The sequence below is a fragment of the Crinia signifera genome, chromosome 6 (genome assembly GCF_055691185.1).
Source record: "Crinia signifera chromosome 6, ASM5569118v1, whole genome shotgun sequence".
Lineage (NCBI taxonomy): Eukaryota > Metazoa > Chordata > Amphibia > Anura > Myobatrachidae > Crinia > Crinia signifera.
Window position 1 is genome coordinate 70,244,325 of NC_139222.1, and position 19,194 is coordinate 70,263,518.

Here is a 19,194-nt window from a genome sequence, read left to right on the forward strand (position 1 = left end):
TTTCACTCTTTTTCCGGTATCTATACTATTGGAGGGAATTCTGCCCCCCTGTGGATGATCCAAGGGATTAACATCATCTGTTGGCTTTCCTTTGTGATACGGAGAAGAGGATCCCTATATTAAAAGGAGGGAAGTCCGGGGTATTATACACTACCACGTCCAAACGGAGAAGAGGACCGTCCCTTTATTTACAGGGACGTACTCTTCTTTATAGGGCGCCACTAGGAGGAACACCTTCTCTTTGCTTGTATTTTGTTCTGTTTTTTGATATTGGGGAATATCATTTAGGTGTACCTTCCCGCAGGCTGCCTAGGCGCACAGAGGGACCTTTCTTCACTCTCTTTTGTGTACTTGTATCTCCATTCCCTATTGAGATCGGTCTATCAGTGCTGCCGCTATGTTTGGCTATAGGGAAAATAGAAAATCCCTTCTAGAGAATTTGTTCAGAGATGATGGGAACCATATTGAGCTTTTGGATGAAAGTCTTGATAATATTATGAAAAAATTAGAAAAAGTACTCCTTAAAGAAAATCGTATGTGGTGGGAGGTTGTCACCCTTGAAAAATATTTAGTCCATGAACTTATACCTAAAGGCCTCCAAATCAATAAGAGGGCATCTTTTGAATCTCCTACTATCCCTTTTAAAGAAGAGTGGGATAAAATCATAAATAACTGCTCATTCCGCCTAATGAAATTAATTATAGAAGAGAGGAAGGGCGAACTGAGCAGACTAGATGATGAAATCAATAAATATAGGGATTTAATCAAACCTTTTGCAGATTCCACAGAATATAAGGATTTGGAAAAAAGAATAGAGACTTCCATTAAAAAAACTGAGAAAATTCTAGTCGATAGGAAAATTAGGAAATTCATTAGGGACAAACGGGAAGCTAATGAGGAAATCGAGGAGGAAGAGGATGAAGACCTTAGTATACATACTCCTGGCTGTCCACAATATGATCCCATTGCAAAAAAACGAAGAGTAGATTCTAAAACAAGAGATAACCATCTAACTCTTAGAAACAGATTTAGGGATCATGAAAACAAACCACGATCCCCACACCAAATACATCATGAGAGAGGACGGAGGGAAGGCCAATTCCAAAAAATACAGGGCCGGCCCATATGGCGAGCACAATCACCCTACGAGATAAGAAAAAGGTTTAGACATAGAGGTCTGAGAGAAGCCCAGAATGATATTAATTCCACACCTAGATACCGCCCACATATGGATAGGGATCGTGGATTAAATAGGGACAATCTCCAGAATAGAGAGGGTGATAGGAATCCATCCAATAACCAGAGAAGAATGGATATTCTAAGTCCCTTGTATACCAGAAACACATTCGAACCTCTAAGAAGGAACCAAAATAGATTACATTTTTTAGAGGAAAGAGAGACAAACCGCCGATGGAGATAATCACTAAGAGAGTCACTAAAAGGGGCAAAAGGGGTGGCAAATTAGTAATGAGACTTCGGAAGAGAAAAAAACCCAAAAAGAAAGTCAAGGCCACAACACCTGAGAATTCATCTGATGATAGAGAGACTGTAAAAATCTTCAACATCAGTTCTCACATCCTGTCAACCACAGAAACCTCAGTCTTGGGAAAAGGCCTAAAATATGCCCCGACTCATAATATTAACAAATTTGAAACTTTTGTGGATGTTCATAAGTTTATACGTAAATTATGTATAAAAAAATTCTTTTTAGCGAAAGAATCCACTATACAGGATTCCGAGGACACCGTTCTCCCTAATGACTCTCATAATAGATTCAAACCTAGATCTATTTTTTTTCCATCACATATGAAAGGGAGTTTTTTGGAAACTTTTAGCACTCTGGTCCAGGAGGACATCAAAAACATCAAACCAACCAAGGTTAAATACAACCTCTCTTTAAAAGAAAAAGAGGCCCTAAAAAATCTAAAAGATAATGACACCATTATTATAAAGCCGGCCGATAAAGGCGGTAGTATAGTAATAATGGACAAGGACTGGTACATTAGAGAGGTCCGATCACAAATAGATGACGGTACGGTATATCAAAAATTAAGAACCGACCCCACGGAGAGAATCCAAAAACAGCTTTTAACACTTTTAGAGAATTTTAAACTTAAAAAGGTTTTAGATGAGAACAGTTTTAAATTTTTAATTAATGATGAACCATCGGTCCCAGTAATTTATTTGCTACCAAAGGTCCATAAAAGTACCACACATCCCCCTGGACGACCGATAGTCTCCGGTACTAATTCCGTTACAGCTAATCTTTCGGAGTTCATCGATTTTTATTTACAACCCCTAGTTACAACGAATGTGTCACATCTTAAAGATACTAAGAGTCTCCTTAACATTTTACCTACTATTCCGGTTACTGAAGGCCTCCTTATGGTGACAGCTGATGTGAAGTCCCTTTATACTATTATAGATCATAATCTGGGGATCCAAGCTGTTAATCAATATTTAAGCACCAGCACTTTGGATACATACTTTCAGGCTTTTATCACGGAGGGTGTTAATTTTATACTTAAAAATAATTATTTCCTTTTCGAGAATGATTACTATCTCCAGAGGACTGGGACTGCTATGGGCACCAGGTTCGCCCCAAGTTATGCAAATATCTTTATGGGTCAATGGGAACGTGATTTCGTATGGTCCAACAATGCATATGGGGCGAACCTGGTGTCCTGGAAGAGATACATAGATGACATTGTTTTCTTCTGGAATGGATCGGAGGAGGATCTGGATTCTTTCTGCAGTCACCTTAATGATAATAACCGCAATATTGAACTCACTTTTACCATTGATAAAACCAGTATTGACTTTTTAGATGTGACCATTTTTATTGAAGATTGCCAATTGAAAACCAAAACGTTTATTAAGCCCACAGACTCACTATCATATATCCAACGAGATAGCTGCCATCATTCCCAGTGGCTGGATGCCATACCCGGTGGACAATTCAAACGGCTAAGAAGGAACTGTACCGATACAAACACGTATGAAATACAATCCAACAAAATGGCACAGAGATTCATTACTAGTGGATATGACCCCTCTTTTATTGAGAAAAAAGCACAAGAAACCATTGAGGTGGAAAGAAATGATCTTTTAAAGGATTCCACCATTATAAAAACCAATACTGACAATTTTAACTGGGCTTTTATTACGGGTTTTAATGCACAATTTAAACTCCTGGAGAGATCTTTTAACAAAAATTGGGGAATTTTAAAGAAGGATCCGATCCTGGGGGTAATTTTACCGGAGCGTCCAAAATTTATATATAGAAAAGCCTCCAATATGAGAAATAAGATTGTACGTAGCGCCCTTTTAACCACCCAAAAAAAAGGAAAAATCCTGACCAAAGGTTTCCACAGGTGTGGATTATGTAAAGGTTGTCGTGATATTAAAAGTAATGGTACCTCCAAATACACCACAGTAATTATTAATGGAATCTCATTCACTATCGACGATTTTATCACGTGCAACAGTAAAAATGTAATCTATGCCGTAGAATGCTCGTGCAACTTATTTTATATTGGACGTACTTCCAGACCTTTAAAAACTAGAATAAGTGAACATTTAAATAACATAAAGAAAGGTCTGGAAACACACTCATTACCTCAACATTTTAAAACTAAGCACAATTCTTCATGTGGCCACATCATTAAATTTGTGGGTCTTAAACACATTACCGCAAATGTGCGAAACAGGAACCTCGCCAGCACTCTGGCTAGAGAAGAAATGAAGTGCATATATGAGCTGAATACACTCACTCCCGGGGGTTTGAATATGGATTTTGAGGTTAAATGGTTCCTTTAAGCTTTTTAGCCTTTTTTTATTTTTTGCTCCATCAGCTGTTTTTATTATGTGATTTTCTCGATTTTATCTGTACTAGGATCTGGTTGGGGTTTTTTTCTTGTGTCCATCATATTTATTTTTAGTCTAATATGTATATGTGTTTACACTTGATTTTAGATGATTTTCTATGCCTCACATCGTATGTGGGAGAACCACCCACTTGTCTTGCTATTTTTGCACAGTTTTAATGCAATTTTGCACATAAACTGACTGTATAAATGTTTTACACATTTTTACACTTATACTCATACCCCTTATATTTTCTTTGAGGTCAATATCTGGTCGTATGGAATCTAAAATGGATGAAATTATTCTCCCTAAACCAACTTCGAAATCAAGCTATTAAGCTTTGCTGAATAGCCATCTAACCAACAAAATGGCGACTGAACAACCTGTATGGGGACAGATTACACGGAGAAAGCGAGTAACCCTATATCATTGCGAGACAAAACCGTTTCCCACACTAAGATGGCGGCGGATTGGTACCCGGAGCCACACATCCGGGGGAAGTGATGTGGCGCACTAGCTCTGTTAAAAGCCTTTTTCTTCCTTCACTAAGATGGCGAGAGAGACACGGAGCTACATATCCGGCGGAAGTGACGCGACGCAACGCACGCTACGCGTCCATCACCAGCCGGTAAATGTCACATTTGGAACGCAACCAGGAAGTATGGATCTTCCTGGTATGCGCGCTATTAAGTGCGGGTGGAACGCAACCCGGAAGTGGGTGTTGTTCCGCTCCTAAGGACATTATGGACATTAATATGATTTGCCTAAATAATGGGAGGATGTTATTTGGGAGGATATCTGATTGGTCTAGATTTTGTTAAATAGGTAGGAAAGGCAAACAGGAGCACTCCCTTTTGAAGAAGATCACAGTGGATGATCGAAAACGTTTGGAGCTCCTGCTGCCTATCTGTTTTTAGTGAGGATTGGATTGTGGACCTGTTACCCCTTTGGCCTGGATGTGGAGGTGTATCCCGGGTATTCACCTTCCGTTTATGCGCATTAGAGAACTTCTGTACCCACACTAGTTCTCCAACACCTGGGTAATTGGCCACTTTTTACCTCTGTATTTGTGGATTTTTTGTGTCTTAATAAAAGGTATTATTCTATGTACCTCCTTTTTCACTCTTTTTCCGGTATCTATACTATTGGAGGGAATTCTGCCCCCCTGTGGATGATCCAAGGGATTAACATCATCTGTTGGCTTTCCTTTGTGATACGGAGAAGAGGATCCCTATATTAAAAGGAGGGAAGTCCGGGGTATTATACACTACCACGTCCAAACGGAGAAGAGGACCGTCCCTTTATTTACAGGGACGTACTCTTCTTTATAGGGCGCCACTAGGAGGAACACCTTCTCTTTGCTTGTATTTTGTTCTGTTTTTTGATATTGGGGAATATCATTTAGGTGTACCTTCCCGCAGGCTGCCTAGGCGCACAGAGGGACCTTTCTTCACTCTCTTTTGTGTACTTGTATCTCCATTCCCTATTGAGATCGGTCTATCAGTGCTGCCGCTATGTTTGGCTATAGGGAAAATAGAAAATCCCTTCTAGAGAATTTGTTCAGAGATGATGGGAACCATATTGAGCTTTTGGATGAAAGTCTTGATAATATTATGAAAAAATTAGAAAAAGTACTCCTTAAAGAAAATCGTATGTGGTGGGAGGTTGTCACCCTTGAAAAATATTTAGTCCATGAACTTATACCTAAAGGCCTCCAAATCAATAAGAGGGCATCTTTTGAATCTCCTACTATCCCTTTTAAAGAAGAGTGGGATAAAATCATAAATAACTGCTCATTCCGCCTAATGAAATTAATTATAGAAGAGAGGAAGGGCGAACTGAGCAGACTAGATGATGAAATCAATAAATATAGGGATTTAATCAAACCTTTTGCAGATTCCACAGAATATAAGGATTTGGAAAAAAGAATAGAGACTTCCATTAAAAAAACTGAGAAAATTCTAGTCGATAGGAAAATTAGGAAATTCATTAGGGACAAACGGGAAGCTAATGAGGAAATCGAGGAGGAAGAGGATGAAGACCTTAGTATACATACTCCTGGCTGTCCACAATATGATCCCATTGCAAAAAAACGAAGAGTAGATTCTAAAACAAGAGATAACCATCTAACTCTTAGAAACAGATTTAGGGATCATGAAAACAAACCACGATCCCCACACCAAATACATCATGAGAGAGGACGGAGGGAAGGCCAATTCCAAAAAATACAGGGCCGGCCCATATGGCGAGCACAATCACCCTACGAGATAAGAAAAAGGTTTAGACATAGAGGTCTGAGAGAAGCCCAGAATGATATTAATTCCACACCTAGATACCGCCCACATATGGATAGGGATCGTGGATTAAATAGGGACAATCTCCAGAATAGAGAGGGTGATAGGAATCCATCCAATAACCAGAGAAGAATGGATATTCTAAGTCCCTTGTATACCAGAAACACATTCGAACCTCTAAGAAGGAACCAAAATAGATTACATTTTTTAGAGGAAAGAGAGACAAACCGCCGATGGAGATAATCACTAAGAGAGTCACTAAAAGGGGCAAAAGGGGTGGCAAATTAGTAATGAGACTTCGGAAGAGAAAAAAACCCAAAAAGAAAGTCAAGGCCACAACACCTGAGAATTCATCTGATGATAGAGAGACTGTAAAAATCTTCAACATCAGTTCTCACATCCTGTCAACCACAGAAACCTCAGTCTTGGGAAAAGGCCTAAAATATGCCCCGACTCATAATATTAACAAATTTGAAACTTTTGTGGATGTTCATAAGTTTATACGTAAATTATGTATAAAAAAATTCTTTTTAGCGAAAGAATCCACTATACAGGATTCCGAGGACACCGTTCTCCCTAATGACTCTCATAATAGATTCAAACCTAGATCTATTTTTTTTCCATCACATATGAAAGGGAGTTTTTTGGAAACTTTTAGCACTCTGGTCCAGGAGGACATCAAAAACATCAAACCAACCAAGGTTAAATACAACCTCTCTTTAAAAGAAAAAGAGGCCCTAAAAAATCTAAAAGATAATGACACCATTATTATAAAGCCGGCCGATAAAGGCGGTAGTATAGTAATAATGGACAAGGACTGGTACATTAGAGAGGTCCGATCACAAATAGATGACGGTACGGTATATCAAAAATTAAGAACCGACCCCACGGAGAGAATCCAAAAACAGCTTTTAACACTTTTAGAGAATTTTAAACTTAAAAAGGTTTTAGATGAGAACAGTTTTAAATTTTTAATTAATGATGAACCATCGGTCCCAGTAATTTATTTGCTACCAAAGGTCCATAAAAGTACCACACATCCCCCTGGACGACCGATAGTCTCCGGTACTAATTCCGTTACAGCTAATCTTTCGGAGTTCATCGATTTTTATTTACAACCCCTAGTTACAACGAATGTGTCACATCTTAAAGATACTAAGAGTCTCCTTAACATTTTACCTACTATTCCGGTTACTGAAGGCCTCCTTATGGTGACAGCTGATGTGAAGTCCCTTTATACTATTATAGATCATAATCTGGGGATCCAAGCTGTTAATCAATATTTAAGCACCAGCACTTTGGATACATACTTTCAGGCTTTTATCACGGAGGGTGTTAATTTTATACTTAAAAATAATTATTTCCTTTTCGAGAATGATTACTATCTCCAGAGGACTGGGACTGCTATGGGCACCAGGTTCGCCCCAAGTTATGCAAATATCTTTATGGGTCAATGGGAACGTGATTTCGTATGGTCCAACAATGCATATGGGGCGAACCTGGTGTCCTGGAAGAGATACATAGATGACATTGTTTTCTTCTGGAATGGATCGGAGGAGGATCTGGATTCTTTCTGCAGTCACCTTAATGATAATAACCGCAATATTGAACTCACTTTTACCATTGATAAAACCAGTATTGACTTTTTAGATGTGACCATTTTTATTGAAGATTGCCAATTGAAAACCAAAACGTTTATTAAGCCCACAGACTCACTATCATATATCCAACGAGATAGCTGCCATCATTCCCAGTGGCTGGATGCCATACCCGGTGGTCAATTCAAACGGCTAAGAAGGAACTGTACCGATACAAACACGTATGAAATACAATCCAACAAAATGGCACAGAGATTCATTACTAGTGGATATGACCCCTCTTTTATTGAGAAAAAAGCACAAGAAACCATTGAGGTGGAAAGAAATGATCTTTTAAAGGATTCCACCATTATAAAAACCAATACTGACAATTTTAACTGGGCTTTTATTACGGGTTTTAATGCACAATTTAAACTCCTGGAGAGATCTTTTAACAAAAATTGGGGAATTTTAAAGAAGGATCCGATCCTGGGGGTAATTTTACCGGAGCGTCCAAAATTTATATATAGAAAAGCCCCCAATATGAGAAATAAGATTGTACGTAGCGCCCTTTTAACCACCCAAAAAAAAGGAAAAATCCTGACCAAAGGTTTCCACAGGTGTGGATTATGTAAAGGTTGTCGTGATATTAAAAGTAATGGTACCTCCAAATACACCACAGTAATTATTAATGGAATCTCATTCACTATCGACGATTTTATCACGTGCAACAGTAAAAATGTAATCTATGCCGTAGAATGCTCGTGCAACTTATTTTATATTGGACGTACTTCCAGACCTTTAAAAACTAGAATAAGTGAACATTTAAATAACATAAAGAAAGGTCTGGAAACACACTCATTACCTCAACATTTTAAAACTAAGCACAATTCTTCATGTGGCCACATCATTAAATTTGTGGGTCTTAAACACATTACCGCAAATGTGCGAAACAGGAACCTCGCCAGCACTCTGGCTAGAGAAGAAATGAAGTGCATATATGAGCTGAATACACTCACTCCCGGGGGTTTGAATATGGATTTTGAGGTTAAATGGTTCCTTTAAGCTTTTTAGCCTTTTTTTATTTTTTGCTCCATCAGCTGTTTTTATTATGTGATTTTCTCGATTTTATCTGTACTAGGATCTGGTTGGGGTTTTTTTCTTGTGTCCATCATATTTATTTTTAGTCTAATATGTATATGTGTTTACACTTGATTTTAGATGATTTTCTATGCCTCACATCGTATGTGGGAGAACCACCCACTTGTCTTGCTATTTTTGCACAGTTTTAATGCAATTTTGCACATAAACTGACTGTATAAATGTTTTACACATTTTTACACTTATACTCATACCCCTTATATTTTCTTTGAGGTCAATATCTGGTCGTATGGAATCTAAAATGGATGAAATTATTCTCCCTAAACCAACTTCGAAATCAAGCTATTAAGCTTTGCTGAATAGCCATCTAACCAACAAAATGGCGACTGAACAACCTGTATGGGGACAGATTACACGGAGAAAGCGAGTAACCCTATATCATTGCGAGACAAAACCGTTTCCCACACTAAGATGGCGGCGGATTGGTACCCGGAGCCACACATCCGGGGGAAGTGATGTGGCGCACTAGCTCTGTTAAAAGCCTTTTTCTTCCTTCACTAAGATGGCGAGAGAGACACGGAGCTACATATCCGGCGGAAGTGACGCGACGCAACGCACGCTACGCGTCCATCACCAGCCGGTAAATGTCACATTTGGAACGCAACCAGGAAGTATGGATCTTCCTGGTATGCGCGCTATTAAGTGCGGGTGGAACGCAACCCGGAAGTGGGTGTTGTTCCGCTCCTAAGGACATTATGGACATTAATATGATTTGCCTAAATAATGGGAGGATGTTATTTGGGAGGATATCTGATTGGTCTAGATTTTGTTAAATAGGTAGGAAAGGCAAACAGGAGCACTCCCTTTTGAAGAAGATCACAGTGGATGATCGAAAACGTTTGGAGCTCCTGCTGCCTATCTGTTTTTAGTGAGGATTGGATTGTGGACCTGTTACCCCTTTGGCCTGGATGTGGAGGTGTATCCCGGGTATTCACCTTCCGTTTATGCGCATTAGAGAACTTCTGTACCCACACTAGTTCTCCAACACCTGGGTAATTGGCCACTTTTTACCTCTGTATTTGTGGATTTTTTGTGTCTTAATAAAAGGTATTATTCTATGTACCTCCTTTTTCACTCTTTTTCCGGTATCTATACTATTGGAGGGAATTCTGCCCCCCTGTGGATGATCCAAGGGATTAACATCATCTGTTGGCTTTCCTTTGTGATACGGAGAAGAGGATCCCTATATTAAAAGGAGGGAAGTCCGGGGTATTATACACTACCACGTCCAAACGGAGAAGAGGACCGTCCCTTTATTTACAGGGACGTACTCTTCTTTATAGGGCGCCACTAGGAGGAACACCTTCTCTTTGCTTGTATTTTGTTCTGTTTTTTGATATTGGGGAATATCATTTAGGTGTACCTTCCCGCAGGCTGCCTAGGCGCACAGAGGGACCTTTCTTCACTCTCTTTTGTGAACTATAACCAGTGTCCACTGTGACGGCATATATCCAGTGTCCAGTGTGATGGGCTATATCCAGTGTCCAGTGTAATGGGCAGTGGCGTAGATAATGTAAGGCAGCCCCCGCTGCTGCTTGGAGGAGCGGAGGCTGCGTGGGCGCCAGGTGTGTGACAGTGTGTATGTCTGTGTCAGTAAAAAAAAAAACCCTTCCCCACCACTCACGATCGTGGCTGCTGCATTAGGCAGAGGCTGGTCCTGTTGCTCCTGTAGCTGCTGTTGCCGAAGCTAACAAAAATGGCTGCCCCCATATGGCTACAAAAAGATGGCCGCCGTCCTCCAATCAGCAGCCAAAGTTTAATTTCATTGAGGCACTAGAGCCGGGTAGAGAGAAGAAAAGGGGGCGGGGCCTAACGGAGGACTGCTCTGTGGCTGTGCTGGCCAGAGGAGCTGAAGGAAGAAGTTTTAATGAACCCCAGGAGCCTGAGGCTCGGATGAGAGACACTTAGGTCAGGGGTGAAGATACTCCAGAGAGCAGAAGACCCTGCTGCATGCCTACTCCACCTTTTCATTAATCAGGTAAGTGTCTTGGGGGAGGGGGGCTTATCTATCTATCTATCTATCTAGCTATCTATCTATCTATCTATCGCACAATATCAGTGTGTATCAGTATATGTCAGTGTGACATATAAAAACTGTGTCATTTTGCTTAGAATATGTGTAGACTATGGGCGAAATTCAGGATACATACAGATGGCCGGGAGTTGGGATGCCAGCAGTCAGAATACCGACACTAGCATCCCAAAGGAGGGAATCCTGTCCCCACAGCCTAATTCTTCCCCTTACCCCTGTACGTGCTGCCTAAACCTAATCCCCCCCCACCCCGCCCTGCATCCTAAACCTAAGTGCCCCCTTCTATGTGTCTAGTCCTAACCCTCCCAAATACTGCCTAACCCTAACCCCTGTACCTCACCACCTAAACCTAACTCTCCCTCCCTGCAGCCTAACTCAAATTTTCTCCCGCCTGCAGCCTAACCCTAACCTTCCCCACCCGCAGGCTTACCCTTAGTGCCCCCCTAGTGCCTAAACATAACACCCCCTTCCTCAACCTGACTCTAACCCGCCCCAGTATACTTACGTTCGGCATCCCGGTAGTCGGCGTCCTAATTAATGTTAAGATTCTGGTTCTGGGATGCCAGCATTGGTATGTTGAACAACAGGATGCTGAACACTTCCCGGGGAATTCAATTAGGTGCCAGGAGGATTAGCCTAGTGAATCCGTGTGGCACTTGCAGTTTATTGCGGCAAGCACTTCTTTGCTCCTCCTCTCCCTGCCCAGCATCTATCCCCCTCTCACTGCCCATTATCTGTCCCCATCCCTTTCTCCTCAGGATCTGTCCCCCTCTTCCTGCCCATTATCTGTCCCCCAATCCCTCTGTGTCCAGCACCTGTCCCCACCTTCCCAGCATGTCTCCTCCCAACCCTCTGTCCCCTCTCCCCATATCTGCACCACTCTCTCTCCACATATATGTACCACCCTCTCCCTGCCCAGCATCTATCATCCTCTCCCTGCCCAGCATCTATCATCCTCTCCCTGCCCAGCATCTATCCCCCTCTCCCTGTCCACCATCTGTTCCCCTCTCATTGCCCTTCATCTCTCCCCCCTCTCTGAACATATATCCCCCCTTCTCTCTGTCAGGGGAGCTCAGTGCGTACAGTGCCTGCAACCCATGGCAATGAGCATGGGAACCCCCGGCAACGAGCATATAGGTAAAAAAAAATAGAATTAATATATTTGGGGGGGGGGGGCGGAAACTTTTTTGGCAGGGGGGCGCAAAATTTCTAGTTACGCCACTGGTAACGGGCTGTGTCCAGTGTGACGGGCTATATCCAGTGTCCAGTGTAACGGGCTGTGTCCAGTGTGACGGACTATATCTAGTGTCCAGTGTGACAGACTATATCCAGTGTCCAGTGTGATGGCCTATATCCAGTGTCCAGTGTGACGGAAGCTGTGAAGTGATAAAAATTGACTAGAAATGAGTGGAAACTAATGTTGTTGAGCTCAATAATACTTTGGGACAAAAACAGGCCCAAAATCTGTTATTTTAGCAATTTTTAGCATTTTTCCCCAAAAATCCAGATCCAAAACCCGCAAGGGTGGTTTTGCCAAAATCAATCCAGATCCAAAACACGAAGGGAGATCCAGATCCAAAACCAAAACCGGAAAAAGTGCCCGCCGCTCATCTCTAATATCTACACCACTTGAATGTACTAACACCTGCTTTACTGTCCTATGGCAGCATTTAATCATGTTTTATTTTCAGGCGTAGTTCACTATTAGTTTTTATTTTTCATTTATGTGTTCTTAATAAATGACAGAGTTGTGGCTTATTTAGTAGATATTCAGAAATACTTGACTTTCCCCCCACCTTTTGCAGGTACTGCTGTACCATGCACGCACAACCTGCTAACATACAGGACAGCAAAGGACGGAGCACGCTGAGCTCTTTAGCAGTCTGACAGTGCATCATGTCTCATGATTACCCCAGCGACCATATCACAAAGAAACAAAGCTAAGAGAAGACGAGTAATGATACAAAGGAAAGCAAGAACAAAAAAAAGCAAATGTAAAACTAATCTCTTACCAAGTCCAAATCCAGAAAATAAAACAGGAACACTTAAAGCCGCAACATTGTCTTTTATAAATTGTACTTTTGGTCCCTGGGATATGAAAGAAGAATTATCTCCTGATAGAAAGACACAGGCTGTGCCTAGATCCTCTAACAAGAGTATCTCGCCTTCTGATGCCGGTAAATTATCCGGGAGTGAAACATACAGCACATGCTAAACATCCCTATTTGATGACATTATGTAACCGTCGAGATTCCTTGAATGTAATTTAAAAGTCATTTATAGTCATCTGGAGGAAGATTAACCCTTTGTTGTCATGGAAGCTGTGATACTCAACACAATGGGCCTTATTCTAGTTCACTCTTTCTGACAAAATCCTTCTTAGATGATGTGCACTGCAGGGGGGCAGATGTAAAATGTGCAGAGAGAATTAGATTTGGGTGAGTGATTTTGTTGCTGTGCAGGGTAAATACTGACTGCTTTATTTTTACACTGCAATATAGATCTCACTCTGAAGTAAAACCCCACCCAAATCTAATTCTCTCTGCACAAGTAACATCTACCCCACCTGCAGTGCACATGGTTTTGTCCATCTAAGAAGGATTTTGTCAGAAAGAGTGAACTAGAATAAGGCCCAATGTGTGTACTTCATATATAAGCACTCAACAAGCTCATCAGGAAAGCAGAGTTCTGGGTCTTGTTCTTTTTTTATACCCAAAGAATGTATACCTCAATGAGTACAGCTGTAACACAGCATAATACGGTGAGACGATGCGATAACAGGCAGGATAACTATATCTGCATACCTCCAGCAATTCTTGTATTCAATTATTCTATGGCTGGAGGTGTGCAGATAGCCTTATCTATTCTGTTGTCCTATCGACTGAGCTTATTATGCTATGTTCAAGGAGTACATTTTTGGATATAAAGAACAGTGAGACAGAACTCTGTTTTTTCCAGAAGCGGGATTATTACTGAATTTCAGTACACATGCACGCACCTACTGTCAATGCACTTTACACTGAATGTGCAATACACTGTGGGGGTTATTCTGGTTCACTCGAAAAAAGGCAAATTCCTTCTCAAATGGACAAAACCATGTGCACTGCAGGTGGGGCTGATGTAACATGTGCAGAGAGAGTTAGATTTGGGTGGGGTTTTACTTCAAAGTGATATCTATATTGCAGTGTAAAAAGAAAGCAGCCAGTATTTACCCTGCACAGAAACAAAATAACTCAACCAAATCTAAATCTCTCTGCACGTTACATCTGTCTCCCCCTGCAGAGCACAAAGGAATTTGCCTTTGCGAGTGAACCAGAATAAGGGCTTATGCTTGGCGTCCCGTCTCCTTTTTGTAGTTTTGTAGATGTCTTTGGCTGCCATTTATATATATATATATGTATATATATATATATATATACAATGTCCTACGGCCAAGCACATCCACTGGAAGTACTGTATAAGAGTCCCGGTGCAAACCAATAGCCTGGTCCCAGGCAAATATAGTATCGTCACGCTGTTCAAGCAGTGAAGGCAGCACACGGTCAGGAATGAAGAAGAATGAGCAGGTAACTTCAAGCAACGTTTCGATTTTATTTACAAAATCGTCATCAGGCATAATACAACAATAAAAGTGCTCACCTTATATCCCCACTCCATCCAGCACGCCACGGCACGTTTCCCGCTGTCAGACTCCCGCGTCACCAGTGCGCACCCACGCCACGTCCGTTGCCATGGTCACGTATGTACACGCGATTCCCACACCATGGCAACTGACGCTGACAGCTGACGTCACAAATAGTGAGCGGAGAGCCGGCATGCGGGTCATCCGATACCTGTCGTGCAGTTAAAAACACATAACCATGACGGAGGCAGTAATGAGTACTACACAGTGAGAATGCCACATAATTTACAATGTAACAATAAAAGATTATACACACAGCATAGTAGCGCATAAGAAACTGTGAAGTGCACTCAATGAATAAATATACAAAGAATGTGAAAAGCTCTGGACATCCTAAACTCCCCCCTCTAAAGAAAGGCATGCAGACCCAAGTGATCATTGAGGCCAAAAGGGACCATGGTTCTCAAACGGTGTATCCAGCGCGATTCACACTGAAGGAGAGCCAATGATCTGTTCCCACCCCTCAAGCGCGCCGGGACATGATCAATTATAATGTAGTGCAAATTAGCCATACTATGACCAGCCAGTGCAAAGTGTCTCGCAACTGGCTGGTCACTAGTCCCAGAAAGAAGTGCAGCTCGTATGGCAACCCGATGACTCGCCATCCTGTCACGCAGATTTCTGTCAGATTTACCCACATAGTGAAGGCCGCACGGGCATGAAATCAGGTACACAATGAAAGAGGTGGTACAAGTTACTTAGTATCTGTTAGGAGCGGCTCAGGCAGCGCTGCTCCGGTACTCCGTGGGCGACGCGCCCCGACTGTTGCTAGGCAGCCGGGACGTCGCCGCGTCATCTCCTCCGTTCTTCCGCCGGATGCAGACGCGAGTAGCGACTAGCTACCAAACCAGGATTTGGCGTCCCGTGTCATCGCCTCTCAGTCGTTAGCTCCCCAGAACTCCCCGCAAGGTCGTCTCTTTGTTCCCAAGGAACTGCGAGATTTGGTCATCAAGGACTTCCATTCTAGCAGACTCGCCGGACATCCTGGCATAACCAAGACCCTAGAACATTTGTCCCGAGCAGTTTGGTGGCCTGCCATGAAACAGGATGTCTCTCGTTTTATTTCTTCTTGTCAGACTTGTGCCAGACATAAGTCTTCAAGTGAGAAGAGTGAGCAAATGAGCAAATGATAAAGGTTCGCTCACTCTTCTCACTTGTTATGATAAAGGTAAGCACATGTATGTACCTATTATTGCACGTATAACCTTGACAAAGGGGTGTCACATACCCCGAAACGTTGGAAGCTTTTTTTGCTGAAAATATATTTTTTCTAAAAATCCCCAGAGTGCCGCTGTTGTCTCGCCACCATTCTGTACTTCTGTTCCTGAAGGCACCTGGGTTACTTGTACTGCTGGAGGAGTGCCAGGCCTACACCTCTACCTCTATATATATATATATATATATATATATATATATATATATATACAATCCAAATCCAGCCTGGACAGAAACGGCACTCGGAGTCAGTCAAATTCAATGCAACAAGTGTATTAAGACATACAAGGTGGGTAACGTTTCGGGGGACAAACCCCGTCCTCAGACCCCTTCCAACAGCCTGGCTCCAAGTGCCGTTGACTGACTCTGAGTGCCGTTTCTGTCCTGGCTGGACTTGGATTGTATCTACTATTGTTCTCTGGCACCGGAGCACACTGTTTTTGGAGTTCACTGAGTGCCGGCTGATTTGGATTTATATATATATATATATATATATATCCAAACCACAAGTGTTATATAGCACCCTATAGATTTATCAGGATAATTCCTGTCTTTCCTTTATAATACCAAAAGGACCATAAACAATTTCACAGTAGAAAACATTTATTTAAAACATTTAAAACAGAAACCTCATAACATTTTATGGAAGGTTTTTCTAATACAGATGAATTCTTTGGTTTATGGATCACAATGGAAGTCAATGGTTACCCAACGCGTTTCGTCTCTTTATGAGACTTCATCAGGGGTGAAAATAATATTGTAGTAGATCTACAAAAAGTAGAACATCATTTTTAAAATTCTAAAATAGCATATCATAGCACAACATAACATAGGAAAGACAAGTACAAGTATATACAGTTGTACCTAATAATTGAAATTAAATTGGAGGGGAAAGGAGGAGAACAGCGGAAGACTAAAAAAATAATATTTTGACAAAAAAATTAATAATAATATATATATTTAGACAGACTGTGTTTAGTCGTATCATAAAGGAATAAGAGGGGAACAAGAAAAACTCTGCACCCAAAGTTGATAATCGGTGTGAAAAATCACCACTCTTAAGTATATAATTCAATTAAATATGATGGTACTTTACCTTCTTAGATCTTTTAATCTACAGTATTGTAAATTTGCAGTGGCATGCGGTCCGGTTATAGACTCAAACAGTTTACTAGAAATGGATATAAATACAAATGTAATTTCAAGGGTTTACCTATAATACCCAATCATGTTAAATTGAAAAAATATTAATTGTCTAAGGTACTATACCTTATTAAGTCCTTTAATGACAAAAAATTTATTGATATTTAGTATATGTTCAAGCTTTTGACTGGAATAGATATAGGTATATCTGGAATAGATATAGGTATAGTTACAATCTTATAGGTCTAATTATAGGATGTTGATTGATAATAGAGTAATAATAATTACCTGTAATGGATGTAAACCCGATTATCTTTAATTATAACAAGATCTATAGGCCCATATTAGGATTTGTAGAACTTCTTTTAGATTAATTCGGGTATTTGAATACCTAATAATGCGTAATAAAAACATATGAATGTTTAAATTTTTTTTATTTTTTATATTTTATAATGTAGCTGGCCCTTTAATTAAATTAAATTAAATGTAGCCTTATACATACCTTTAAGTGAGATAAATTATTTTGACCATATAAAATGCCTTTTAAGTGTATAATCAATTGGAGTGTAGTCCCCTTATAAAATAATCCGGGATATACTGTGAAAAAATAAATTATATTTTAATTAATGTGATTATGGTGGTGGGTATTAACCCCTTCCTGACGGAGCTAGTTTTTGCGTTCCTGACAGAGCCATTTTTTTCAAATCTGACATGTCTCACTTAAGTGGGGATAACTTTTTTTTGCTTTTACTTATCCCAGTGATTTTGAGATTGTTTTTTCGTGACACATTGTACTTCAAATTAGTGGTAAATTTGGGTCGATACAGTCTGTGTTTTTTTGTGAAAAATACCAAAATGTCGTGAAAAAATGGAAAATTTAGCGATTTGCAAAATGTTAAATTTTCTGCTTGTGAGACAAATAATCATACCACTCAAAATAGTTAATAACTAACATAGACCATATGTCTACTTTATGTTGCCATCATTATTTCAACTTCCTTTTAATTTTTTTGGACACTAGGAGGCTTCAAATATGAATAGCAAATTCTCAAATTTTCAAGAAAATTTCAAACACTGATTTTTTTAGGGACCAGTTCAGTTCTGATGTGACTTTGAGGGACTTGTATGTGAGACACCCCCATAAATGATGCCATTTCAAAAACTGCACCCCTCACAGTATTCAAAACAGCATTTTGGAAGTTTGTTAACCCTTTAGGTGTTTCACAGGAATTAAAACAAAGTGTAGGTGAAATTTCAAAATTTCATTTTTTTTGCAGATTTGCAAATTTAATACATTTTTCTAAGGAACACAGTACATTTTACTAGAGAAATGTGACTAAAAATTGATTCCCCCAATTCTTTGGTTTTCATAAATATCCTATATGTGGCCCTAGTGTGCACGGTGACCAAACCACAGGCTTCATAATAGAAGGAGCACCTACTTGATTTTGGAGCCTCCTTTTTATGAGATTATTTTTTAGGAACCATGTAGGTTTCTAGGCACCATAAGATGCTAAAAGTTAGGTACCCCCCCACAAGTGACCCCATTTTGCAAACTACACCCTTCAGGGAATTCATCTAGGGGTATAGTGTACATTTCAAACCCCCAGGGGTTTCACCAATTGTGGTACAACTGGGCAGTGAAAATGAAAAAAAAAAAATTTTCATTTTCACAGCTCAGTTGTATCAAAATTGGTGAAACCCCTGGGGGTTTGAAATGTACACTATACCCCTTGATGAATTCCCTGAAGGGTGTAGTTTGCAAAATGGGGTCACTTGGGTTCCACTGTATGGGTGTTTCGGGGGTCATTCAACCAGAATCTGTGCTGCAAAATCCAAAAATCACTCCTTCCCTTCTGAGTCCTGCCATGCACCCAACTGGTATTTTTTGGTCACACATGAGGCATTGCCGTACTCGGGAGAAATTGGGGCACAGATTTTGGGGTGCTTTGTCTCCTTCATTCCTTGTGAAAATGAAAAATTTTGAGCCAGATCTGCATTTTTGTGTAAAAAAATGTAATTTTTTACACAAAAATGCAGTTCTGGCTCAAAATTTTTTATTTTCACAAGGAATGAAGGAGACAAAGCACCCCAAAATCTATGCCCCAATTTCTCCCGAGTACGGCAATGCCTCACGTGTGACCAAAAAATACCAGTTGGGTGCATGGCAGGACTCAGAAGGGAAGGAGTGATTTTTTGTGGCGGAATGAATGGTGGGTGCTA

General features: G+C 40.5%; 1 long non-coding RNA gene across 1 annotated transcript; it reads right to left on the reverse strand.

Moving 5' to 3' along the window:
- Nucleotides 1–16,501: 16,501 nt before the first annotated feature.
- LOC146006966 (uncharacterized) lies at nt 16,502–17,181 on the reverse strand. The gene is made up of 3 exons (XR_014444151.1): nt 17,098–17,181; nt 16,925–16,999; nt 16,502–16,596 (listed from the first exon to the last, which is right to left on the reverse strand). It is a non-coding gene; the product is annotated as an uncharacterized LOC146006966 (long non-coding RNA).
- Nucleotides 17,182–19,194: the final 2,013 nt, after the last annotated feature.